General features: G+C 38.0%; 1 long non-coding RNA gene across 4 annotated transcripts; it reads left to right on the top strand.

Annotated features, from left to right (window-relative positions):
* Positions 1-3,762: 3,762 nt before the first annotated feature.
* Positions 3,763-23,148, top strand: LOC126831990 (uncharacterized). 4 transcript variants are annotated; one of them, XR_008785855.1, is made up of 12 exons: positions 3,763-3,789; positions 4,692-4,821; positions 6,162-6,288; positions 8,742-8,843; positions 9,533-9,605; positions 11,508-11,567; positions 13,728-13,885; positions 15,396-15,482; positions 18,208-18,288; positions 20,126-20,163; positions 22,575-22,609; positions 22,981-23,145. It is a non-coding gene; the product is annotated as an uncharacterized LOC126831990 (long non-coding RNA). The 4 variants fall into 4 exon arrangements; XR_007684466.2 differs by having other exon boundaries at positions 3,763-3,794; XR_008785854.1 differs by having other exon boundaries at positions 3,774-3,825.
* The last annotated feature ends 4,774 nt before the right edge of the window (positions 23,149-27,922 follow it).

Below are 27,922 nucleotides of genomic sequence, written 5' to 3'. Positions count from 1 at the left end.
ATTAATGGAGATAGGTTAAAAAAAAATGACAACTATATCTAAGCTAAATGGACATTAATGGAGATTAGAGAAAGAGTTGACTGTTCTCGCAGTAGTAGTTAAAAAAAATAGATAACCTAAATAGAAAATATTGAAAATTCAGTCAAATTGAACCACCCTGAACCGAGAATTCAGCGATTGAATTTTAGGCCTAGTCTCGGTCATCATTTCTAAAGTCGGTACGATAAAAAAAAAAACATAGTCTCGATTATCCATTTCATGATTTAATCATGAATGAAAGTTGAGCAGCAAATCGGATCCTAATTCAGTAAATATCGCAAGCTAGCGATGACATCGAGAGTTAATTATGGTCTGGATAAGTTAATTAATGTCTAATTTAAATAATATTTCAGGCCTAAAGAAAGACCTGCAATAGGCAGATTTAGCTCTTGCATAGTGTATGTTTAATAAGACGATGCAAGGACAATAAAAGGTTCCTATTTATTTTTAGATGATAGAAGTCACGCATAATTTTATTTGACAGCATTAAAATTTGTCTGTATTTTATGAGATGTCTTTAGGAGTATAAAATTACAAAGCTTACCATTGTCTCAAATATTATAGGCCACCAATAAACAAAAAATGAACCTTTGTAAATTTGTAAAAGAAATAAATATTTATTCTTGTACAAAATGTAATTAATTTATTATTTTTTAATAAAATATTTAACTCCAGGTTGATATATGGAATAGTTCACTAATATGTGTTTGTAGTTAAATAGAAATAGAAATGAAATTGTGTTTAACGTCCTATTACTGTTTTACTCGGACTGGGCTAATAAGGACGGGCATATGTCCTAAAGTGTGCTATATGAGGGAAATTTTGCCCGGACAGCGGCATCATAAAATGGTGGGAAATTTCATAATGTTCAAATATGTTCATCTTGTATTTAAGAGAGAGAGAGAGAGAGAGAGAGAAATGGGGTTTAACGGCCACTCGACACAAACTAGGTCATTTCGGGACTAACATATGGTTTAATTTTATTTACATAATTCGCTTGCGCGTAGGGGTCTTTACAGGTGGGAGGAAACCGGAGGACCCGGAGAAAACCCACGAGGTTGAACAGGCGACCCTGCTCCTTGCCATGTACAACCGGAGATTCGAAACCACGCCAGTCGACTCAATGACAGACTTTATGATACAGCGCGCGCACGCTAACCATTCAGCCATCCAACCCCCCCATCTTATATTTAAGGGCAGAAAGCAATGTTTTACTAACCTATAAGATGACCCTCATTGATATCAACATTATCTCATTTCCACCGCCAATAATTGCCCACACACCACCCCAACAAAGCAAATATCTGTTATCCAGGGATAATCATCATCGTTATATCGACATTATCACATTTCCTGCCATTGTCACGTGGCAAGGAGTAGGGTCGCCTGTCCAACCTCGTGGGTCATCTCTGGGTCCTCCGGTTTCCTCCCACTGCTAAAGACCCCTACGCGCAAGCGAATTATGTAAATAAAATTAAACCATATGTTAGTCCCGAAATGACCTAGTTTGTGTCGAGTAGACGTTAAACCCCATTTCTCTCTCTCTCTCTCCCGCCATTGTCAGATATCAGACCGCCTGCCAACAGCCACTCACCCCCGGCCCTCACACATAAAAACAAAACAGTTATTCAAAAGGGTCCTTTATTACTTATTTGCAATTCAATTAAATGATCATAAACATTTCAACCCTCAAACACCCGGTCACCATTCAGAATCAAAATCTAAGTACAAAACTGCTCTAGAAAAACATGATCTCATAAATTGTCCCCATGAGTGATATTTTTCAAACACTGGCATACGCTAGCACGCAATAGTGTGACACTGACAGGCCCACAATGACACTATATATCTTAAACACAGCTCTTTAAAACAACTATAAAACATCAAAGCTGTCTCAAATGATGCACGTTAAGTCAAATAGCAATTTTTTTGGATCACTGCACGCCTTGATACTGTGGTCCTTTTCAAACCATTCCGTCGCACCTGTGTACCTGGCGTATATTAGTTTCAAAAAGGTTTTCAGTACAGAGAGAGAGAGAGAGAGAGAGAGAGAGGCTACCCTACACCTTGTCACGTACAAACGGCGAATCGAAACTACGCCAGTGTTTTCAGTACAGATTTGATCTTAGCGTTTTGAAAATATGACAAAGAACTAATAAATATCATTGCTTTAAGAAAACGGGTAATGGTTATCGTAGTCGGGGTGATTTAGGACTAACAGTCAGACGCTGTAGGGCCCTTGAGAGGAAAAATATGTCCTGAGGCGAGAGCTTTTTTGCCCCCTACCCCCTCCTTTCCAACACTAATCACATCCAGATGATTCACTGGTAGATTGCGATAAAGCAAAAACTTTTGTACAGACTTATATAAACTTCAAAAGAACGGGGGGGGGGGGGTTGATAGCCGAATGGTTAGCACGTGCGCGCTGTATCATAAGGTCTGTTATTGAGTCAACTGGTGTGGTGTCGAATCCCCGGTTGTACGTCTGTCCAACCTCGTGGGTTTTCTCCGGGGCCTCCGGTTTTTTCCCACTGCTAAAGACCCCTACGTGCAAGCAAATTATTGAAATAAAATTGTACCATGTGTTAGTCCCGAAATGACCTTGTTTGTGTCGAGTGGACGTTAAACATATATATATTGTATATATAATAATACTTACTTTATTTGATGCATTTTAACGTCCAAATAAATCCGACTCCCCCGTCTGATACGGCAAGATGGGAAACCGGGCGGATTCAGAGGGGGTTTGCCCCTCGCCCCCCTCCCCCTATACACATCAGATGGTGGGATGGGCTGGACATTCAAAGCAGGGGCGTGCTGGCCCAGAAGGGACCCGGGAGGACGGTCCCCGAAGGGGCCCGTCGCCGACGGCGCGCCGCTGGTAGGGGGGTCTTGGGGGGGTTCTCTCCCCCCAAAATTTTTTGAAATTTGACAACGGGAAACGCGTTTTGCAAGCACTTCTGGGAGAAATCTAGGTATCATATTTTCCAAATTTATGCTGCTATTTTGACTATAAGACATACTACTGTACTACACAAGACACTCATGACAGGTCTGCTAAATATAATGCTAATACAATGTATTTCTATCCAAATAATAAATTGCATCTTATACATATCGAGGCATGAATACATGTATCAAAGACCATTTCACCTTAAGGTGACTTGCACGTCAGCATAATATATTTTACTAATCGTTGTATATGTATGATTTTTCGCGTGCGCACTCTCAATTTTTTGAGGGGATTCCGCGTGAAAATTAGAGCTCTCATGGGGGCCCGCTTATACGAGTGGACTTATTGTTTAATGGGGGCCTGGGAGGACACCGTCCTCCTAAACTCTCTGCCAGCACGCCCCTGGTTCAAAGCGCGAGATAGTTAATGATACAGACATATTATGTGATATCACATTTAATGCTTTGCATCAATGAAATTGAATCACAATGTGATCCTATATAATTCATAATAAAAATAGACGTCAAACGGGGTGTTGTACAGTGTGTATGTATGCCTGCGTAATTTAGAGACGATGATGGCATCATGCATTGTCAACTGTCGAATTTCCTTCACAGGAACCTTAGCAAACCCCCTTCTGCAAAAAATCCTGGTTCCGCCTTGGAGAAGAGGTTGACGTAATAAAAAAAGTTAACCAGAATGTCCCTATTTATGAGATGTCTCTTTAAATTCATCTAAGCACGTGGTGTGCGAAACTGTGGCACTGGAGTGGCAGTTCCAGAAGGAGGAGGACGTGGGTCAGGTATTTTCTATCTACGCATCTAGTTACGCAGGTGTCTGACAAGAACGTTATATTCTTTTATCATAATCTGTTGTAGCCAACCACAGCCCGACACAGGCGACAGCGATTTGATGATCTGGCCCCAGTGACGGCGTTCATAAAATTATCTATTACCGGTACTACAGTCCATGTGGTTGAATATTACTGCAATGGCAACTAATGCAAAACATTTATTCTTCGATACTGTTCCTCCTGTAATGTTGGCCTACCTGTTTTTCTAGGCACGCATGTTGCGCCACTACACTACACTAAACCAAACAGTCTTAAACAAAATATTGCCATATAATTGCTGGGGGCTAGATCTAATTTTTAAGGGGAGCTCAAGATTTCATCAAGGTCCTGGACATGTAAAATAAGGATAGGGCACCGTATTGTTGGCGAGATTGTGGGTTAGGATAGGCTAAGCGTTAGGGCTTGGTCCAGGGGCAGGGTTAGGGTTGGGATAGCGCTAGCCCTGGTTACATATCGTGACCTTTGACCAAACTTGAAGTTTGATAAATGGGGTGTTTAAGCCCACTTGACACAAACTAGGTCATTTCGGGACTAACATGGTTCAGTTTTATTTCAATAATTCACTTGCGGGTAGGGGTCTTTAGCAGTGAGAGGAAACCGGAGGACCCAGAGAAAACTCACGAGGTTGGACAGGCCGACCCAATTCCTTGTCACATACAACCGGGGGATAGAAACAATGCCAGTTAATTGACTCAATGACAGCTAGACCTTATGATTGAACGCGCATGCTGTAACTATTCGGCTATCCAACCCCCCTTCTTTAAGGAACTGGGGGTTGTCAATATTTACATGTACCAAGGACTAATGGGTTAATGACCTTCATGATCTTTTTTTTTTCTTTGGTAGGTTTGTGTAGTAAGACAAGATGTCTATTTATCATGTACCTGATCCAGAAGAACTAATAGAATGTCCCTACGACAAGGTTCATATGATCCGAGCCAAGAGATATCAATATCATTTAATGAAATGTAGACAGGTATTTATATTATTATTCTTTGACTCACAGGATACCCAGCTTCATCCGGGGCCCAAATATGATGGCCTAGAGCATTCATGGGGTCATGCATCTTCAATAGAAGGCTTGATCTCGCTTTAACTACGTACATCTTATCAAGGCCTTCACGTAATACCCTGCATATTATGAGCCTATCAGATTACTCGATCATCGCGAATACCAAGTGTCTACCTGTGATATATCAGTTGCAAAGTTCAAGGTTCATTCAATGTCAAGGTTTCCGTGGAGGTCGCAATGTCACAACCTCTGATTGGACCTACTGCTCACGTGTCTGTAGATAACATAGCTATAAGTTCGGGAATTGTGAAGTAAACAAGCAACATCCAGATGTTGTAAAACTCGCAGTCGTTGATTCAGGAATGGGAGCGGTCATGCTGGTTAATTTGATACCATATATGTGGGGGTGGAGTGTGGCAACGAAACGTGATTTGCCCAGGACCCAAAATTTGTATCCTGAAAGATTCACGGGGTTATGCTAGTTTTTTTGATACCAAATATGTGGGGGTAGAGGGTGGCGATGAAGCACGATTCGCCCATGGCCTTAAACGTTTGCGGGGTCATGCCGGTTAATTTGATACCACATATGCCGGGAGTGGATCACAGAGACTAAGCATAGATTAATTAAATTTCAATTTATCATATCTTTATTTGCAAATACTGAATGGAATTTAATCACTTTTGGACTTACATTCCTATTAGCGACTAAACTTTCACAATATTGTTGTTTACAAGGGATTCCTATAGCGCTAAATGACACATTTAACCCTGACACACCTATTTTTATCAACTAGAAGCTGGTTTTTAATGGGGGATCACGGTGGCTAAGTGGGTAAGACGCTGGCTCGCTAGCCTGGAGGTTGGGTGTTCAATCCCAGCATTGGCCGAGAAAGTTCATCCAGATTTTCCGGCGTGGTTCCCCTTTGTCAGTGATGCAGGACGGAGCGCCTGACAAGGACAGCTGTCTAGTCATTCGGATGGGACAGAAAACTGAGGTCCCATGTACACATTGACGTGCACGTAAAAGATCCATTGACAGTTGGAATTCGATATAAGAGTAGGCCGTAGTGCCGCTGTCCGGGCAAAATTGCCCTCATAGCACACTGTGTGGCGTATGCCCGTCTTCATTAGCCCAGTCATAGCAGAACAGTAGGGCGTTAAACCCCATTTCATTTCATTTCATTTCTGGTCTTTAATGATAGAGTATGTAAAATTAATGTAATGTTAGAATCATGCGGGTCAGGATTATGCTATCTGTCCTTTCAGAGTATTTAGAATTAATATAAGGTTTTGTTTAATTTTAGAATCATGCTGGCCAGGACTATGCTATCTGTCCATTTAATGCTAAACATGAGATGCCAAAACCTGAACTGCGATATCACATGTCCAACTGTCCATTCCGTGTAGCTGTTGAAAGAGAAATAGAATATGGTAAGGATCATACAATTTGTCATACCCTAACATGCGCATGAAATCATTGAGTCTTGTCATTGAGTCAAGTGACGTGGTTTTCATTTTCCACATCGATGGCTTGGAACGCACCTGTACTATGTCCATTTTTTAAGGTTTGAGAAAAAAACGTATTTTAAGATTTCAATAAGCTATAAAAAAGTAAGTTATCAGTGGATGTATATGGTTTCAGGAAAGATTATTGCTTGAATCAATTCAAATAGGCTGATAGAGACGCACTTCAACTTAAGCACAGCATACAGCTGATTTTTGGATAAATGTGATCCACAATGACTTATGTCCGTACTTTTTTGTCAGAATAATTGCACAAAAGACTTATGTCCGGACATGGACTATGTGTGTTCTAAAGAAATATGTGGGTAGTGCACAACAAATGACTTATGTCCGTACTTTTTTGTTCAAATTGATGTACAAATGACTTATGTCCGCACTTTTTTGCCAGAATAAATGCACAAAAGACTTATGTCCGGACATGGACTATGTTTGCTCTAAAGAAATATGTGGGTAGTACATAACACTTATGGTTATTTTGCCTTTTCGACAGCTTTAAATTGTCAGGGGACTTGTATCTTTTTACACAACAAGCGCCCTGGAATAAGGATTTTTAATATCTAAAAATCTTATTTTCACCAAAAATGGACATAGTACAGTTGTGCTCTAAGCCATCGACATGTACATGACAAGGAGTAGAGTCTTCTGTCCAACCTCCTGGGTTTTCTCCTTACAACCCCAATGTTAGCCCCAAAATGATTTAGATTGTGTTGAGTGGACATTAAAGGACAATATTGGCGCCAGTCATTATCACATATGTGATAGAGCTGGTTAAACACATTCCAAATATAATTTTAACACAGAGATCATTGCTACGATAGCTGAGTAATACAGGTTTCCTGAATCGGAAGTGACGAACGCCAAAGGAAAACACGAGTCATCTCTCTATATAACTGACTGATGTGACGAGTGATAACAGATACAGGGCCGAATTTCTGCTCACTAATAATTCCTTCGAAGACCAAAAGTTGTTATATGGGACTGTAAGAGGATACCTGACAATTCAATAGAGTAATTGAATGTCATTAGATAAGAGAACACGAGAAAAATATAAATAGTCTGTACATTCCCTTGTTTATATTCATTCTATACCTTATAAAAACATGGTAATGTACGGACTTTTTCTGTTTTTCTTTCGTGTTCACTTATCTAGTGGCAGTCAATTCTTTTTATGAATTGTCAGATATCGTCTCACAATCTCACACAACAACTTTTGGTTATCGAAGAGATTATTAGTGAGCAGAAATTCGCCCTGTATCTGTTATCACTCGTCACATCAGTCAGTTATATAGAGAGAGGACTCGTGTTTTCCTTTGGCGTTGGTCACTTCCGATTCAGGAAACCTGTATTACTCAGCTATCGTAGCAATGATCTTTGTGTTAAAATTATATTTGGAATGTGTTTAACCAGTTCTTTCACATATGTGATAATGACTGGCACCAATATTGTCCTTTAAACCTCATCTCTCTCTCTCTCCTATAGCCTAACAGTTGTTGTAGTTTTAGTCGGTCAGTCTTGTAAATCATCCATGATGAGAACACATGACACGGTTTTCCCAGCTGCAAGTGTTTTTCCAAACTACACGGTTTTCCAAGTTGAGTGGTTTTCCATGCTGGACGTGTTTATCCAAGCTAAATGTGTTTTTCCAACCTGGGGATGTATATTTTTTATTAAGAGCTGGAAATGTTTTTTCCATTTTGGACTTTTTATTTAGAGCTGGAAATGTTTTTTCCAAGCAGGAATTTATTTTTTCTAACCTGGACTTGTTTTCAAAGCAGGTCGTGTTTATCCAAACTGGATGTGGTTTTTTTTCCAACCAAGGGGGTGTATGTCCCAGCTGGACGTGTTATTCTGAGCTGGACATGTTTATCCATGCTGGGATGGGGGGTTGGGTGGCTGAATGGTTAGCGTGCGCGCGCTGTATCATAAAGTCTGTCATTGAGTCAACTGGTGTGGTTTCGAATCCCCGGTTGTACGTGGCAGGGAGTAGGGTTGCCTGTCCAACCTCGTGGGTTTTCTCCGGGTCCTCCGGTTTCCTCCCACTGCTAAAGACCTCTATGCGCAAGCGAATTATTGAAATAAAATTAAACCAAATGTTAGTCCCGAAATGACCTAGTTTGTGTCGAGTGGACGTTAAACCCCATTTCTCTCTCTCTCTACCCATGCTGGGAGTGTTTGCCATCTAGACATGATTTTCCAAGCTGGATTTGCTTTTGCAAGCTTTCGTGTTTCTCCAAGCTGGAGAAAAGAAACTAATTAAAAACTCCTAGTCTAATAACTAATTAATCAATGAATTATTGATTCTATTTTGTTTATATAAACTTCTATGATTGATTGATTGTTATTGATTATGCATATTTTAGATGAAAATCGTCGTAATGGAGAGAAGATGGATTTAAAAGGATGTACTGATGTGCCACCATATAATGCTGCTTGTACCATACTTGATGAAAACTGGGATGCTGGTAATATCTGGCCCCGAGATCACAAAGCCTTCTCAGACTTCAGTTAAGAATTTACTCAAAATTGTTCAAATTATGTCAACTAAAATATAGCCCTTTATAAAAGTGATGTTGTTTTAATGTATCAAATACATCAATAAGAAACTGTGTGTTTCTGGATCAAAGATATTTCCCTTAATAAAAACTTGAGTTGTTTTAATGTATCAAAAACATCTGTGTGTTTCTGGATCAAAGATATTTCTCATAAACGGTGATTTAAAGTTGAGTAAATTCTTAAGTCTGGGAATGCTTTGTGAACTCCGGGCCAGATTTGATTTGATCCGGTTTATCTTTTATTCATTACTAGCAGATAACCTGGCGTGGTCCGGGTTGTGCCCGTAGCTTAGAAACCGAAAGCAGTAGGCCAACACCACCTACACTTTGTTACAGCTCTAGCGTAGCCACAAACCCAGACAAACGACAGTCACAAATATTACTATAGATTGTGGGGTGGTGGTGGTGGAGGTGAGCTCTTTAGATCAGAAGGTCAAGTGACATAGTTTCAATTCCCAGCTGGTACGCGACAAGGAATGGGGTCTTATGCCCAACCTCATGTTTTTCTCTGTCCCAAAATGACCTAGTTTGTGTTGCGTGGTCGTTAAACCCCAATTCTATCCCCTCTCCCTCATTTTATTTCATTCCTATAATTGTAGAGATTCCAATCCATGCCAGAATGGGAGTGGATCCAAGTTTTTTTGAGAATCTACAGTACAGAAATACTTCTGGGTAGGTAGTTAGAATAATTTTAGAATTTGTAGTACAAAAATACTTCTGGGTAGGTAGTTAGTTTCATTTTAGAATTTGTAGTACAGAAATATTTCTGGGTAGGTAGTTAGTTTCATTTTAGAATTTGTAGTACAGAAATATTTCTGGGTAGGTAGTTACTGTAATTTTAGAATTTGTAGTACAGAAATACTTCTAGGTGGTTAGTTACTGTAATTTTAGAATTTAAATATGCAATCAGCAATGTAATTGTGGTGTCTTGATATTACCATTCTGATTCTATTTTTTGGGGAATATGAACCAGACAAAGATATAGCTATCTTATCATCCGGGGGTTATGGACCTGATTACAGTCCAACCCTTCGACGAGGGGGTGTAAGATTGAACATACAATAATTCCACAACTCACTACTTCTTGGTATAATCTTATATTCTGTAACAATACTTAAACATGGCGGTGTTAAATACAAGCCTGGAAATAAGGCACCTATCACAGACAATGTCAGGCTCAGATTTGTCAGACACTAAACCTGGTGCCTGTAATTTTGTCCGGTACTGATTTGTCTTTTTTATTGATATTATCAACACATCTCAGGCACTAAATTGAAAATATCAGGTACTATTTCATTAGTGCCTGACACTTTGTCAGGTACAACTAAAACCATTATTTCCATACCTGGTTAAGTACTACCTGGTCATAATACCAAAACGGGTGCAGGCTTTTTTGTAACTTGGCTGTTTCGTACCTAGTTCATTCATACCTTAAATTATCATCAATAATCCCTAACTGACTCATCAGAATCGGTTCAATAATCAACACCAGATTAAAGATACATTATGGGAGATTAGATAAAGAGCTGGTAGTTCTCACTATAACAGTTAAAAATTAGATAATGTAAAGCGAATTTGCTGAAAATTTATCAGATTGATCCACCCTGAACCGAGTATTTAGCGATTGAATTTTGGGCGTAGCCTCGTTCATCATTGCTAAAGTCAGTAGGATAAAAAGAACATAGTCTTGACTATCCATTTTTATACGCCCACATTTTCATGTGGACGTATTATGCCGTCGCCCCTGTCCGTCCGTCCGTCTGTTTGTGGACACTCTACAGGTCACAATTCTTATCCGATTTTGACGAAACTTGAAATATAGGTTTATCTCCAAAATATCTCGGCTGCTTTCAATATTGGCATGTATCGTATCGAAACTTCATGGATTATGGCCCCTGTTTGTACGAAAAATCACGTTTTTAGCTTGTGGACACTATAGAGGTCACAATTTTTATCCGATTTTGTTGAAACTTGAAATGTAAGTTGATAACCCAAAGATCTCGGTTCCTTTCGATATTCGCACATATCGGACCGTAACTTCCTGAATTATGGCCCCTGATTGTACGAAAAATCGCTTTCTTTTTAGCTTGTTCTCTATCCATCTCTCGAAAATGTGGGCGTATCCTGCCTGGCAGCCGCTGGTTTGATTTAATCAGAATCAGCAGACCGGGTTCCAATCCAGTAAATATCGCGGGCTAGCGAAGCCATCGAGAGTTGATTATGGTCTGGATAAGTTAATTAATGTCTAATTAATAATTTAGATAACATTTCAGGCCAAAAGAAAGACCTGAAATTTGCAGATTTAGCTCTTGCATAGTGTATGTTTAATTATGAACAAAACTGTAACTTACCTTATTTTCCATGAATTATTGACTGGTATGATGAACTGGCGACCTGAACGGGACTTTTTCAAGACTCATTACTAAAGTCAGCGACTTGGGACTCGACACGGACTCAAGGGGCCGCGACTTGTTGCCACCTCTGGAATTTGTCACCTAAAGAGTTAAGTGGAATTTGTCAACTAATGTTCAAAAAGAGTTCAGCGGAATATACTGCACAAATCTATCTTTACAGTATGCAGAGATCAGAGAGAAAGGAATTTTACCAGAAGCTTCGAGACAAGGAACTAGGAATGTAAGTTGATATTGTTGGCTTTGTGGCCATATGTTGTAACCATTATTCGCGCCCCCCTCTCTCTCTCTCTCTCTCAAATAAGGAACTAGGAATGTAAGTTGATATCGTCTTCCTGGCCATATGTTGTAACACTTGTACCCTTATTTGAGTGAGGGGGGTTTGGGTGGCCGAATCGTTAAGAATCAGAAGGTCTGTCATTGAGTCGAGTGGTGCGGTTTCGATTCCCCGCTTGGGCATGGCAAGAAGTAGGGTCGTCTGTCCATCCAGGTGGGTTTTCTCTGGTCCTCCCTATTCTCTCCCACTGCTAAAGAACCCTAATCACAAGCCAATTGAAATCAAATTGGATCATATGTTAGTCCCAAAATGACCTAGTTTGTGTCGAGTGGACATTAAAACCCATCTCTTTGCAGGTCTTATTTGAGAGTGGCTTATTGGGTAAGGCACAGGCTCTCCCTTTGCTCTGGAGTTCGATCATGGTGTTGGTCGAGAAAGTTCCATGGGATTTTCCAGAGTGGTTTGGCCTTGTTAGTGGTGTAGAATAGAGGACCTGACAAGTAACTGTGTCTAGTTGTTTGGATGGGACAAAAAAAAAACTGAGATCCCACATGCATGTTCTGTAGACAAACCTTTGACAGTTGGAATTGTCCATGCAAAATTTCCCTCATAGCACACTGTATGGCGTATACCTGTCTTCATTAGCCCAGTTTAGGAGCAGAACAGTAGGACGTTAAACCCCATTTCACTTCATAAACCCTCTTTAATGTTCTGTTTATAGATAGGGCACCTGATGGTTGATGGGGATCAAAAGGTTCTCTGAATTATCATTGATGGAAGTCTGTAAAAAAGCACAAATTCCGACACAATCCTGTAATCCTTTGTCATATTTTCTGGCCTAGATTTGTCTTCTTTAAAAGTTTTTGTTAAATTATATTTTTAATACATGTTGTGTGTTTTATGTATTGTGCTATTTGATGTGTGGTCAGCGCTTAAAGCATGTCATTATGTGGTGTAGTTATAGCGCAATAGAGAATTTCATATTATTTACATATCTTTATACACCCAAACGTATATTTTCGTCACCCCCGTCCGTCCGTTCATTCACATTTTTTTTGTGGACACTCTACAGGTCGTAATTTTTATCCAATTTTGACTGTTCAATTACTAAATGCCGTATAAGGAGTGTAAAAGTATGTAATACCAAGGTTGTGGACCATCTAGAGGTCACAATTTTTATCTGATTTTGATAAAACTTAAAATACATGTTTATATCTCAATCGTGGTTCCTTTCAATACTTGCGCACATCGGACTGTAATTTCCTGGATTGGGCTGACCTTAAAAATATCTTTGTTTCGCCTAACGCGACCGACTAACTAAAACCACCCCTGACTTAAATTATTTTATTGCACTTTTCCACGATCTTTTTATTTTATTTTGTGTGTCAACCTGAAATATATCACGAGAGTTATTTCCCTTTACTATGGCTATGGTTTGATTCATTATTGAAACTGGTTGATCAAGACGAAAGCGTCATAGGTGTCGCTTCTCAACAAAATGGTTGCAGACGAATACACGTCCATTCCCACGAAATGATTCTGCTTCTATGTCTGTGGTGCGTAGTTTTAAACATGACGACGATATTTTCAATATCCGTTTTCGAGAAAAATGAAGGCACAACCCGCAGTATCGTCATTCACTCATTGATTTTTTTGCCAATTGAATAAAGAAGACGAATGTTTCCACCCGGAAAATTATTAAGCTGTCAAATTAGCTCTTAAGTTTAATAAAAAAAACTTTCAGTTCGTTACTTTTTACGTCAGACCCCAAATTCATTAAACAAAATTAATGAATCTGTAGAAAACAGCTAATAAGTTTTCTGTATTGATTTCTCTAACTTTAAAAAAAAAATCTGAAAAAAAAACCGACCTACCGACCCTTCTCCTCGATTGTGGGTCGGGTTTGGTGAAACAAAGATATTTTTAAGGTCAGCCTTGTATGAAAAATCTTTTTGTTTTAGCTTGTTCTCTGTCCAGCTCTAGCAAAATGATTCCATATCTTGCATGGCAACTGTTGGTTTTGGGGTTTTTTTTCACTTGTTCTCTGTCCATCTCTTGCAAAATGTGGGCATATCTTGCATGACAACAGCTTGTTCATGTTTTCAGTGAAACACCAAGCGTAACCAATGCAAAGACAAGTCAGCTTCGTATTCCCAATCAGAAATCCAAGGCAGCTTTAATGCACCAGAATACAACTAAACATCATTCATTTGATGTATTTGCATATTCTTTATCTATGGCTGGTATCGGAAGAGGCAAATCTCGTAAGTATAGACAACGTCTACACTAGCTTGGGTTTAATCTCCATTTCATTGTATGTATAGACAACGTCTACACTAGCTTGGGTTAATCTCTGTTTCATCGTAAGTATAGACAACGTCTACACTAGCTTGGGTTAATCTCTGTTTCATCGTAAGTATAGACAACGTCTACACTAGCTTGGGTTAATCTCTGTTTCATTGTAAGTATAGACAACTTCTACTACTAGCTTGGGTTTAATCTACATTTCATCGTAAGTATAGACAACTTTTACTACTAGCTTGGGTTAATCTCTGTTTCATTGTAAGTATAGACAACTTCTACTACTAGCTTGGGTTTAATCTACATTTCATCGTAAGTATAGACAACTTTTACTACTAGCTTGGGTTAATCTCTGTTTCATTGTAAGTATAGACAACTTCTACTACTAGCTTGGGTTAATCTCCATTTCATTGTATATATAGACAACGTCTACACTAGCTTGGGTTAATCTGTTTCATTGTATGTATAGACAACTTTTACTACTAGCTTGGGTTAATCTCTGTTTCATTGTAAGTATAGACAACTTCTACTACTAGCTTGGGTTAATCTCTGTTTCATTGTAAGTATAGACAACTTCTACTATTAGCTTGGGTTAATCTCTGTTTCATTGTAAGTATAGACAACTTCTACTACTAGCTTGGGTTTAATCTCCATTTCATTAAAGGTGGTAAATGTTAGGATTTTTAAAGGCTCAATACCACTCTTGTTGTAACTGAATAATATGTCCCAATCTTTATTCTGGTCAACAAATTGCACTATTTTACAATATTCCAATGAATTGATGATACAAATTTCGTCTTAACACACCTAATTTAAAAAATTGAACTAAATGATTTGAAAAGCCTGACGTAAAGCTTTTCAAATGTGACTTGGATTTAAAAATATTTTTGAACCCTCTGGACAAGTAAAATAGGATTTAAGAGATAATTTACACAACAGGTAAGACACTAACACATCTAGTACTTAGAATAAGGCTATTTTTTATTTTCTGGAGCTGTCAAGCCAGCAAGATTGTTATTGTCCCTTTAACACATGACACAATTATGTGAAATACAAGTTACTTACAAGTTTCAGAGCCACGGTGGCTAAGTAACTAAGACGCTGTCTCGCTAGCCTGGAGGTTGGGGGTTTTATGCTGGTGATGGCCGAGAAAGTTGATCAGGATTTTCCAGCGTGGTTTCCCCTTGTCAGTGGTGCAGAACGTATGCCCGTCTTTATTAGCCCAGTTTGGAGCAGAACAGTAGGACATTAAACCCCATTTCCTTTCATTTTATTTTTGTATATACAAAACATGAAAAAATTAAGAAATGATGGATAATAAATTAGGATTTTTTTTTTTCATCAAAAAGGTCATATACAAATTTAATTCAAAAATTTAGGTTGTGAATAAACCTCTACCAAGAGCTTAAAATAGTGGATAATTTGTTTAGTTGAAAGATGATTGTTGCTATTGTTTTAAATCTACTGTTCTAGTTTTACGGTGTAAAAATGAGGAAGTGGCTCCACCTGTTCCCAGGAGACCTGGTGATTTGGTTGATGAGTTAGTCAGACGACTGACCGGTCAGTAAACAAAGGTTTATATGACAAGCACATGTAACATGGTGCACATGAACAGCACATCCAGGGCCCTGTTTCTCGAACTCTTAACTAAAGATAAAATCCAATTTTAGTAGATACTTTGATTGGCTAAGCACTAAAATCAATCTAATATTATCCAATCAAATTACTAAAATTTGGATTTTATCTCAGTTAAAATTTCATAAAACAGGCCCCTGGTTTATATGACGAGCACATTATGTGACACAGTGCACATAAACAGCACATCTAGGTTTATATGACAAGCACATCATACATTGTGACACAGCACATATCAACAGCACATCCAGGTGTATATGACAAGCACACTATGATTGTTACAGTGCACATGAACAGCACATCTAGGTGTATATGACAAGCACACTATGATTGTTACAGTGCACATGAACAGCACATCCAGGTTTATATAACAAGCACATTGTGTGACACAGTGCACATGAACAACACTTATAGGTTTCTATGACAAGCACATTATGTATGTGACACAGTGCACCATATATACCCTGCACCCAACATCAAAAATGCATCAACAGCGCATCCACGTTTTTTGATACGCACATTATGTGACACAGTGCACCAGATATGCCCTATACCCAACACAAGTATCAGCCTATCCAGATTTATATGATAAGCACACTATGTGTCACGATGCAACAGATATTCCAACACACAACACAAAGAGCACATCCAGCATTTGACAAAAGTCTAGCTCAACATCTAACATCTAATCTAGCATTTGAGAAAATTCTAGCTCAACATTTAACATAAAACTAGCATTTGACAACATCTAGCTCCTAATATCTCGGCTAGCATTATGAAATTAAGAAATGATAACGGATATAGATACTTTATTTCTCAAAATGAAACTTTTGATTCTGTTTGGATTTTTCCAAGCAGTTTTGAAAGTAAAGTCACTGTCGTTATTATTGATATTTTAAAATCATTATTATGATTTACTGTGGACCTCTAGGATGGTGTAGTGAGCCATTTTAGTCACAAGAGTAGGGGGGGGGGGTTGGATGGCTGAATGGTTAGCGTGCGCACGCTGTATCATAAAGTCTGTCATTGAGTCGACTTGCATGGTTTCGAATCCCCGGTTGAACGTGACAAGGAGTAGGGTCGCGTGTCCAACCTCGTGGGTTTTCTTCGGGTCCTCCGGTTTCCTCCCACTGCTAAAGACCCCTATGCGCAAGCGAATTATTGAAATAAAATTAAACCATATGTTAGTCGCGAAATGACCTAGTTTGTGTCGAGTGGACGTTAAACCTCATTTCTCTCTCTCTCTCCCAAGAATATGGTATTTGATTTCAGGGAAAGAAATCATTGTCTTGCTTTAAAGGACAATATTGGTGTCAATCATTATTACATATGTGATAGAACTGGTTAAATACATTCCAAATGTTTTTCAACACAGAGATCATTGCTATGGTAGATGTGTAACAAGCACGTGAAGAAATGGGAAGTGACGACAAACATGAATTATCCATCTTTATAACTGAATGAAGTAACGAGCGATAACCGAAAAACGATCGTCGACTTTCATTTCACTGATAATTCCGTTGAATTAAAAAGTTATTATATGGGACGGTGAGAGGGTATCTCACAATTCAAAAATAGAATTGGCTGTCACTAGATAAGGGAAAACGAGAAAAATAGAAAAATCCTGTGAATTCCTCGTTTTTATTCATTCTATTCTTAATAAAAACATGGTAATGCACGGACTTTTTCTAATTTGTTCGTTATCTTTTTCTACTGACAGCCAATTCTTTTTTTGAATTGTCAGATATCCTCTCACCGTCTCATATAACTTTTCATCTTCAACTGAATTATCAGTCAAATGAAATTCGATCGCGTGTCTGTTATCGCTGGTTATTTCAGTTAGTTATATAGAAGGATAACTCGTGTTTGTCATGTTTGTCGTCACTTCCTGTTTCTTCACGTGCTTGTTACATGTCTCCCGTAGCAATGATCTCTGTGTTAAAATTATATTTGGGATGTATTTAACCAGTTCTATCACATATTTTATAATGACTGACACCAATATTGTCCTCTAACATGAGACATTTTCTCTTCGCAAAAAGTTTGTGTTTAAAGGAGGCAAGTTTCAAACTCGATATCATCCACAGTTTTCAATATTGCAAACAGGACTTACTGATCGATTTAAATCAACATTGATGTTGTTATCTTACCGTGAAAAGATGGGTTTCTGATATCCAATATTTTGTGTGTGTGTTAGTTGTTTTTATACACCCACATTTTCATGTGGACGTATATTGTCGTCGCCCCTGTCCGTTCTCTATCCATCTCTCGAAAATGTGGGCGTATCCTGCCTGGCAGCCGCTGGTTACGTCTGCTTCCACCGAGGTGATATCGCAGACAATAACATGTTATGTATACAAGGTGCAATAATTTACAATATTTAAGACAGGGGCCATTTATAATGAAGCAACTCAAGGAACAATGCTAAACATGTCCCACAGGAGAATACTACCGGTGTAGACTGGAATAAACAGACACCAAAGACTGCCATTCAATTTGGACTGATTAGAAATTACAGTAAACACAGAAACGGTTGAATGGAAATCAGTTCATATACATTCATATTACATTATTATATGCGTTGTGACCCATTTGTGGCCCAAGAATAGAGATTTAGCTCAGATATAATTTATTAGTTTCTATGTTTTAGTTTTGAGTGATCAAACAACTGGAGCCAGCAGTCGACCAGGAAGACAATCTACTACAACATCACCTACCAACAATGTTATGGGTGCGATCTTTTTACATCAATTTCGAGTTGCGTAAAAATATGCAGACATTCAAAAATTTTGCGTTTTTGCTCTCTATATCGGCGTTTATCTAATTTTGCTCACGTCGGCTGCATTTTCTGTGTGTAAATTACGCAGCATCCGTCAATATTTGCGTTTATTTTGAAAAAAATGCGTGAAAAACGCTGATTTTTGCGCGACTGCGACCTCTGGTCCCATGTATACATTGGAGTGCACGTAAAAGATCCCTAGACAGTTGAAATTAGATATAAGAGTAGGCTGTAGTGCCACTGTCTGGGCATAATTTCCCTCATAGCACACTGTATGGCGTATGCCCATCTTCAGTAGCCCAGTTCAGAGCAGAACAGTAGGACGTTATACCCCAATTCATTTCATTTCATTTGTTACATTCAGTAAATTTGTGTGATTGTACAGCACTAATCTTAAACGGCTGTTTTTTGTTGGGCTTCAACCACTTGACGTTCAATCAAGCCGATTGGTAAAACAATGAACCGGACACTATGGTATCATAAATCAATCTACATTCAGCTAAATTACAAGTTAATTATAACTTGTTGATTAAAAAGTCAATCAACTTGCTTGTTGGTTACAATAACTGTCATACTTCAGGGACCGGGACAATCAGCCATATGGTTCATAATCCGAGTAATTAGCACATTTAACGGTAATTTTGATAATCTGAGTAATTAGCACATTTAACGGTAATTTTGATAATCCGATAAAAAAAACAAACAAGCTTGCTGATTATTGATAACAGGTCCAGTAGGTTGACTTTGTAAAAATAAGCCATGTGGCGAATGTAAAGACGATCTTGGCATAGATTGTGAATCTCGGGAATCGCGTGTCTTTGACACTCCTATGAAATTATTCCAGGTAGGTATTAAAATAATAATTGGATCATACATTTGAAGGTTTCACTGACAAGTTGTTAGTTAAGCATTAAATCTTCATTGAATATAAATCTTCATTGAATATAATCCCTTATGGAACACCGAATACACAGAGAAACAGTCTCTAATAATATATTTTTCTGACACATGGGGGGGCCGAATGGTTAGCATGTGCGTGCTGTATCATAAGGTCTGATATTGAGTCAACTGCCGTGATTTTGATTCCCCGGTTATACGTGACAAGGAGTAGGGTCACCTGTGGCATTTTCTGATACTGGCCGTAGTAGAAAAATCCTAATTTCAATCAACTGATGAACTATATCCGTTTGTCTATTGAATAAACAAAGGCGGTAATGTTACTATTACTAACGTGAACTTCAAGCTGGTACATGAATTGAATATGGAAAATGTTTAAAAAGGTGTACCTTTGACACTCTCCATAACAGATTACAAAGAATTAATTTTGTTGAGAATCAAAGTTTATAATTACCCTATTTTGTACTGGGGGGTTGGATGGCCGAATGGTTAGCGCATGCGAATTGTATCATAAGGTTCAGCTGGCGTGGTTTTGATTCCCCGGTTTTACGTGACAAAGAGTAGGGTCGCCTGTCCAGGCTCCTGTGTTTTCTCCGGGTCCTCGCCTTTCCTCCCACTGCTAAAGACCCCAATGTGCAAGTGAATTCTTGAAATATAATTAACCATATGTTAGTCCAGAAATGACCTAGTTTGTATCAAGTAGACATAAAACCAAATTTCTCTCTCTCTCTCCCTACCGGAACCTCATTAATTTGAGCCAGTTCCCAATTCTGGCCTGTTCGTTTCAGAATAGATTAGGAACCCTGGTACATAGTATAGTGTTACTTGTATTTCTGGACAGAAGTTTCGGTTGTGGAGAGTCTTTTCAGCCAGTTTTTTTATATATTTTCAGAAATGTATTCGAGTGGAGCAGCTACTCAGTAAGGAGATGTAAGTGTAACCAATAAACTATTAAAGTCACTGAATTTAAAAAAAACAACTAAAAAAAAACTGTCATTGAACACAAAGTTTTTTTTAAAAAAAAAAGAACCGTTACTGAGCTCAGTTTAAAAAAAAAGTTTTGTCAATTTTTAAAAAAATGAACTGTCACCAAACTCAAAAAAAATGAACTGTCACCAAGCTGAATTTAAAAATAAATGAACTGTCACCGAGCTCAATTTTTATAAAAATTAACTTGCATCTAGCTCAATTTAAAAAAAAATGAACTTCATTGAGCTAAATTTAAAAAAGAAACATAACTGTCACCAAACTGAAATTGATATTGATTTTCTATCCTATTGAAAGGATGAACCCTATGGATAAGAACTCTTCCTTAGTTATTTTCTTGGTTATTGATTCGCACTAGCACCATTAAGGGTTGGTTAGCTTAGAGGACTATAGCTACTGGTGGGCATATGTTTTGTTGCCTAGCAACCTATGTTCATTTGTGTCTGCCAATTTGATTAACGCTTTTAGCAATTAGATGGCTCGAAACCACCCTAACTAGAGCTCTTTGAGCCCCAAACTGCCCTATCACGCGCATAGCTGTGGCACACACAAAATGATCCTACAGAAAGCCACAGTCAGAATATATAACTGCATTATATCAGACATATGGCACACATTTATTGTCCCCCGCCTTTCGAAGAAAGCAGGGGACTATTAAAATGGGTTCGTCCGTCTGTCCGTCCGTCTGTCTGTCCGTCTGTCCGTTCGTCTGTCTGTCCGTCACACTTTTTGGGACACAATAACTCTCTTCCTAATTGAGCTAGAATGTTCAAACTTGGTGTATGTGTTTATTAGGTCAATGCCTTGATGGAGTTCGAAGATGAGCATTTTCCGCTTAGGGTAAGCAGAGATAAGCAATTTGATTGGTTGATGCTTTGGGACACGATAACTCTCTTCCTAATTGGGCTAGAATGTTCAAACTTGGTGTATGTGTTGATTAGGTCAATGCCTTGATGGAGTTCAAAGATGAGCATTTTCCGCTTAGGGTAAGCAGAGATAAGCAATTTGATTGGTTGATGCTTTGGGACACGATAACTTTTAATTGAGCTAGAATGTTCAAACTTGGTGTATGTGTTTATTAGGTCAATGCCTTGATGGAGTTCGAAGATGAGCATTTTCCGCTTAGGGTAAGCAGAGATAAGCAATTTGATTGGTTGATACTTTGGGGCACGATAACTCTCTTCCTAATTGAGCTAGAATGTTCAAACTTGGTGTATGTGTTGATTAGGTCAATGCCTTGATGGAGTTCGAAGATGAGCATTTTCCGCTTAGGGTAAGCAGAGATAAGCAATTTGATTGGTTGAACTGTTTGATTGTTCAATACTTTGTAAAAGATAATTTGTGATAAATTTATATGTGTCCTCTAATTATTTTCCTATTTCGGCGGGGGACATCAGCCTCACTGTTGGCTTGTTTTCCGTTTATTTTAATTTCCAAAAGGCGTGCCCCTTACACATATCCTGTCTTCATTAGCCCAGTTGGAGCTAATTTTCTTCAAGCAACCAGGGTAGTCAGTATGTGTAGGATAAAGCACGAGACTGAGGTTATGCTGGGGAAAGAAAGACTGAAGAAAATAACCTGAGAAAAAGAAAAACCGAGGCATAATCGAAATCGCCGACTTTATCTTGCTTATAAACCGTCTATGTTTACATGTACTCAAAATGAGAATATCCCAGAATTCACGTAGGAAAAACCTTAGATTTTGTTTCATGGGGGAAAAAAACCTACCCTGGAAGAATAACCTGTTACGGGTTTAAAGAAAAACTTTCAGAAGATTGACCCCAAATTCCCCTGTATATATCCAAAGCCGTCCTCGACTTTCAGACCTCAAGTTATTCTGGGCATAGAATATACCCCAAAGATCAAAGAGATTTACCATTACAGGTTTATATTAACATGTAACAAGTGCTACAGGACTAAAGCCACTGGGGTGTATATCTTATATTACCTGTAGTTAATGAGCCAAAGAGAGAAATGGGGTTTAACGTCCACTCGACACAAACTAGGTCATTTTGGGACTAACATTGTTTAATTTTTTTCATTAATTCACTTGTGTGTAGGGGTCTTCAGCAGTGGGAGGAAACCGGAGGGCCCGGAGAAAAAAGCATGAGGTTGGACAGGCGACTCTACTCCTTGTCATGTATAAGCTGGGAATCGAAAGCATCCCACTTGATTCAATGACAGACCATATGATGCAATGCGAACACATTAATTATTCCCCCCCCCCCCACCTTTAGTTAATGAGTTAGAACAATATGATTGAAATCAGATGTTTTTGCAGTTCATTTTTCATTGTATTTTTGTCCATCCTCCTCACAGGTATATATCTTTATTTATATTTTGTGTATTTTCAGATATGATTTGAAAATGCTAAGAATGCAAATTATTGGTAAGAATTTAAAACTCAGTTTATATTAGAATTGGCTATTTCTCTTACTGCTGCCCAGATAGATTCTAAAGTTTATGTTATTGAAAGGTGCTGTACTCGAGGACCTGGCATGGAAAACTGTCTAGTTGTTTGGATAGGACAAAAGGGGGTCATGTGTTTACCATTGACTGCATGTTAAAGATCCTTGATCCTTCGGATGGGACGAAAACCATAGGTTTGGTGTACACAATAGTGTGCATGTAAAATATCCCTTAGCAGTTGGAATTCGATATAAGAGTAGGCATTACGCCGCTCTCCGGGCAGAAAAGTTTTATGTTCAGCCCCATTTCTAAAAGAAATAAATTATTGAGTTGATCTTTCTATTTTTTCAGGATAAATTGATGTTTAGTTATAATAATTCAGGAAGAATTTCAAATTTTGAATTTTAAGTTATATTAGACAGGAAGATTTCCAAATTTTATTAGAATAATTCGGGAAGAATTCAAAGCTTAGTTGGAATAATTCAGAAAGAATTTAAACTTTTGTTAGAATAATTCAAGAAGAATTCAAAGTTTAGTTGGAATAATTCAAGAAGAATTCAAAGTTTAGTTGGAATAATTTAGGAAGAATTTAAACTTTTGTAAGAAGAATTTAAACTTTTAAATTTTAAGTTATGTCTGGAAGATTTCCAAATTTTGTAAGAATAATTAAAGAAGAATTCAATAATTTGTTATAATATTTCAGGAACAATTCAATATACTGTTATTATACACCCGTCCTCTTTAATTGTGAACACTTTTAATAACTACATTTAACTTCAGTTCTTTTTAAGATTAATGTATGGAGAGGGGGTCTGGTCTATAGGCTTCTGCCTGTCCTCCAATCCAGTTTCTGTGAATAAAAAATTTGTGAGACGAAGAATCCTATTAAATTTTATTGATTTTTGATAATGATTTTCAGAGTTATTGCCCTTTGTCAAATAGTCTGAATGCTCTAACGTTCACTGTTCAAATTAGTGAAACGAAGCGGACATGAATTTTAAACATCAATAATTTCTGTTAATTACTTGCCCTTGATTAATTGTAAAATCTTGTGAACACTCTAATAAGAAAAGTCATCAACCAAAATTGGTATGCCTTGTTCAAATTAGTGAAACAAAGGCACCTTTTAAAATTGTATTTTAACAATTTCAGTTAATTACTTCTAGAGTTATTTCCCTTGCTCACTTTTTAGAGACTTATGAACAGTCTAGCAATAAAACTTTATCACCATAAAGATGATTTAAACAACAAAAGCTATTATCCGAGCGACAATGACACATTTCCTATTTTCTGACCAGAAAAAATACTGTTGGGGTTTTTTGGGCAGTTAATTTCAAATTTTTATTTAAAAATAATCTTGCCCAATCATTTGGATTCTTAGCATTTGCAAATCATATCTTTCAAAACTTAAAAGGTAGGTTGCAAGGCAATAAAACATAGGCCCACATCAGCTAAATCACCCAAGGAGGCGTGTTAAATGTCTGCTACTCACTAATCTGAATAATACACAGACCACATATTTTTTGGCATTGGGGCGTTCACAGGATTCTATAATGTTTAACCTGCCAATTTTTCTTTCTGTTTATGCCATATTGTCCCCCTGTCTTTTGAGGAAAGAAGGGGATTATTAAAAATGGATTCATCTGGTCTGCCTGTCTGTGTGTGTAACACTTTTTGGAACTCGGCTTCTAATAGAGGTAGAACAATCAAACTTGGTGCAAGTGTTCATTTGATAAATACCATGATTGATTTTGATGTTGAGCATTCTCTGTTTAGGCATAGCAGAGGTAAGCAATTCGATTTGCCATTGCTTTGGGACAGTAACTTTGAGAGTGATGATACTTGGTGTATAGTTTCATTACATAAATACCATGGCCAAGTCGATAATGAGCATTTTCTGCTCAGGTTAAACAGAATGGTACATAATTTAATTGCTTAATGCTTTACAAAAAGATATGAATACAAGAAATAAATAAATTGAGGTGGGGAAGATCAGCCTCACTGTTAGCTTGTGTTTAAACTGAGCTACATTCCTTATGTTTAAACTCAACCATATTCCTTATTAAAATTGAGCTATATTCCCTATGTTTAAACTTTGATATATATTCCTTATATTCAAACTGAGTTACGTTTAAACTGTGCTATATTCTGTATGTTTAAAATGAACTATATTCCTTATGTTTACATTGAACTATATTCCTTATGTTTAAACGGGGCAATATTCCTTACGCTTAAACTGGGCAATATTCCTTACGTTTAAACTCGGCTATATTCTTTATGTTTAAACTGAACTATATTCCTTATGTTTCAACTGAGCTATATTCCTTATGTTTCAACTGGGCTATATTCCTCATGTATCAACAGGACTATATTACTTATGTTTAAACAGGGCTATATTCCTCATGTTTCAACTGGGCTATATTCCTCATGTATCAACAGGACTATATTCCTAATTTTTAAACTGAGCTATATTTCTCATGTTTCAACTGGGCTATATTCCTCATGTTTAAACTGGGCAATATTTTTTATGTTTAAACTGAGCTATATTCCTTATTCAACTATGCTATATTCCTTATTTTTAAACTGGGCTATAACCTTATGTTTAAACTGGGCTGTATTCCTTATGTTTCAACTGGGCTATATTCCTTACGTTTAAACTGGGCTATATTCATAAGTTTAAACTAGGCTATATTTCCTATGTTTAAACTGGGCTACATTCCTTGTGTTTAAACTGGGCTATATTTCTTATGTTTAAACTGGGCTATATTCTTCATGTTTAAACTGGGCTATATTCCTTACGTTTAAACTGGACTTTATTCATAAGTTTAAACTAGGCTATATTCCCTATGTTTTAAAGTTTAAACTGGGCTACATTCCTTGTGTTTAAACTGGGCTATATTCCTTGTGTTTAAACTGGGCTATATTTCTTATGTTAAAACTGAGCTATATTCTTCATGTTTAAACTGGGCTATATTCCTTACGGTTAAACTGGGCTATATTCATAAGTTTAAACTAGGCTATATTCCCTATGTTTAAAGTTTAAACTGGGCTACATTCCTTGTGTTTAAACTGGGCTATTTTCCTTATATAATGGCCATATTCTTTATAATTAGACAGAGCATTATTCCATACGTTTAAAACTGGGCTGTATTTAAACTGTACAATATTCCTTATGGTTAAACTGAGCTATATTTGTTAATTTTAAACTGTGCCGTATTCCTTATGTTTAAACCGCTATATTCCTTATATTTTAACTGAGCTATATTTCGTCTGTCTAAACTGAGCTTTAGTCCTTGTATTAACCCTTTCACTGCGTATACCCGGTAGTACCGGGTATTATAAAATGTCGGTAAAATGCCCGTACCCGGTATTACCATGTACTCAGTAAAGCCCTCGCTAAAATTAGTACCGTAACTGCAAGTGCCATCTATTGTATTTTCTATACACTAGAACATATTTCACGTGTTTCAAAGCGGCAAACCGTAAAATGGCGGAGTGCATAGTGACAACGTAGACGATGCACTCTCGACGAAGTCGTGAATGACGTCTTGCTGACCAACACGTGGACAATTTCGAGGCGGGTGATACACATAATTCGTTTCCAGTTACTTGATAATGATAGTAGTCAGGACAGTGATTGGTATTATGAAGTGTGTGATTTGTTGCGCGACGATCCGCCCATGGCTAGCTATGTCTCCCGTGCATGATAAACAAGCCCAATGTGAACACGATAGCCCTGTGTCTGCAGTAGATTCTGACAATAATTCTGATGTTGATAATAATGCTGGCCTGCTGGATCGTAAAAGACGTAGGTAATTCCTGATTCCCGAACGTGTAGATCTATTGACTGACTATATTGATAATGATATGGGACTTGGGGATGAAAGTGAAAGTGAAAGTAAAAACAAGGTATTGCAATCCGCACATGGTCATGGCAGCAGGAGACGTGATGGGCGTGTTCGCGGCGGCATTGCTCATGGTTGCTATTGATATTTTTGTTCATTTTATATATCTTTATCAAAATCCAGTGAAAAAAACAATATCTTTTAAGTATTTCATGGAGAAAAATTCGTTTTCGTGTTAGCTTTAGTGAGAAATGAGAAATCCAAAATGGCCGCCATGACGTCAGGTGACTACATTATTATGCAAATTTCCAAAATTCTATTTTTTCCTCTTAGCCCAACCTCATGCCCATCCCAACAGACAAAAAGATTCTTCATAAAAGCTTCCATAAGTACTGCTTGGCATTCAGTCCCAACCTCCCTTTTTTTCTCAAAAAAGGGTCTAGCACAGGCAGTGGATTTACGTCTAGCATTGAAAGGGTTAAAACTGAATTATATTCGTTATATTCAACTGTGCTGTATTCCTTATTTTGTTTAAACTGTGCCATATTCCTTATGTATATGATGCACAAAAGTACTTATGTTTAAGTTGTGCAGTATTTAATTGTAATGTATCCTTAAATGGTTAAATATTCCTTATGTCAATAAAAACTAAATTCTAAAAAAGAATCTTGTGGATAATTTTTCTTTCAAGCTAAATTGACTGTGGAACCAGTGTATTCACTGTGTATTCAGTCAGCAGGTGGGGCGGGGGGCGGGGGTCACTCTCAATTTCAAAAATGATATATGATGAGGGATCTGAATTAGAAAGCAAATTTCCAGATTTGAATCCTGCCATAGGCAGGGAAAAGCTTTTGGTATTTCCCAGACCGGTTCTCACTAGTAAAGTCAGGCTTCACCTGCAGGGATAGGCAGGGAAAAGCTTTTGGTATTCCACAGACCGATTCTCAATAGAAAAGTCAGGCTTCACCTGCAGGGCTGGTGACAAGGATAGTGTGTCTTGTCGTTAGGGTTGGACAAAGAAACAAGGTCTGATGACCAAACCGTGAAGGTAAAAGGTGATCAGAATGTGGACTGCTAGCCAAACTTAGTGGGGTTTTTTTCGGGGGTACTATTTAGAGTCAAGTCCTCGCTTGCACATGAGTATGGTCCCCTGTCCAACCTCTTCCTTTTCTCCGGTTCCTTCCACTGCTAAAGCGGGGGGTTAGATGGCCGAATGGTTAGCACGTGCGTGCTGTATCATACAACCTGTCATTGAGTCAACTGGCGTGGTTTCGAATCCCCGGTTGTACGTGACAAGGAGTAGGGTCGCCTGTCCAACCTCGTGGGTTTTCTCTTGGTCCTCCGGTTTCCTCCGACTGCTAAAGACCCCTACGCGCAAGCGAATTATTGAAATAAAATTAAAACATATGTTAGTCCCGAAATGACCTAGTTTGTGTCGAGTGGACGTT

Source organism: Patella vulgata, chromosome 1 (assembly GCF_932274485.2).
Source record: "Patella vulgata chromosome 1, xgPatVulg1.2, whole genome shotgun sequence".
Taxonomy (NCBI): domain Eukaryota; kingdom Metazoa; phylum Mollusca; class Gastropoda; family Patellidae; genus Patella; species Patella vulgata.
This window is presented reverse-complemented; position numbering and strand designations above follow the sequence as displayed.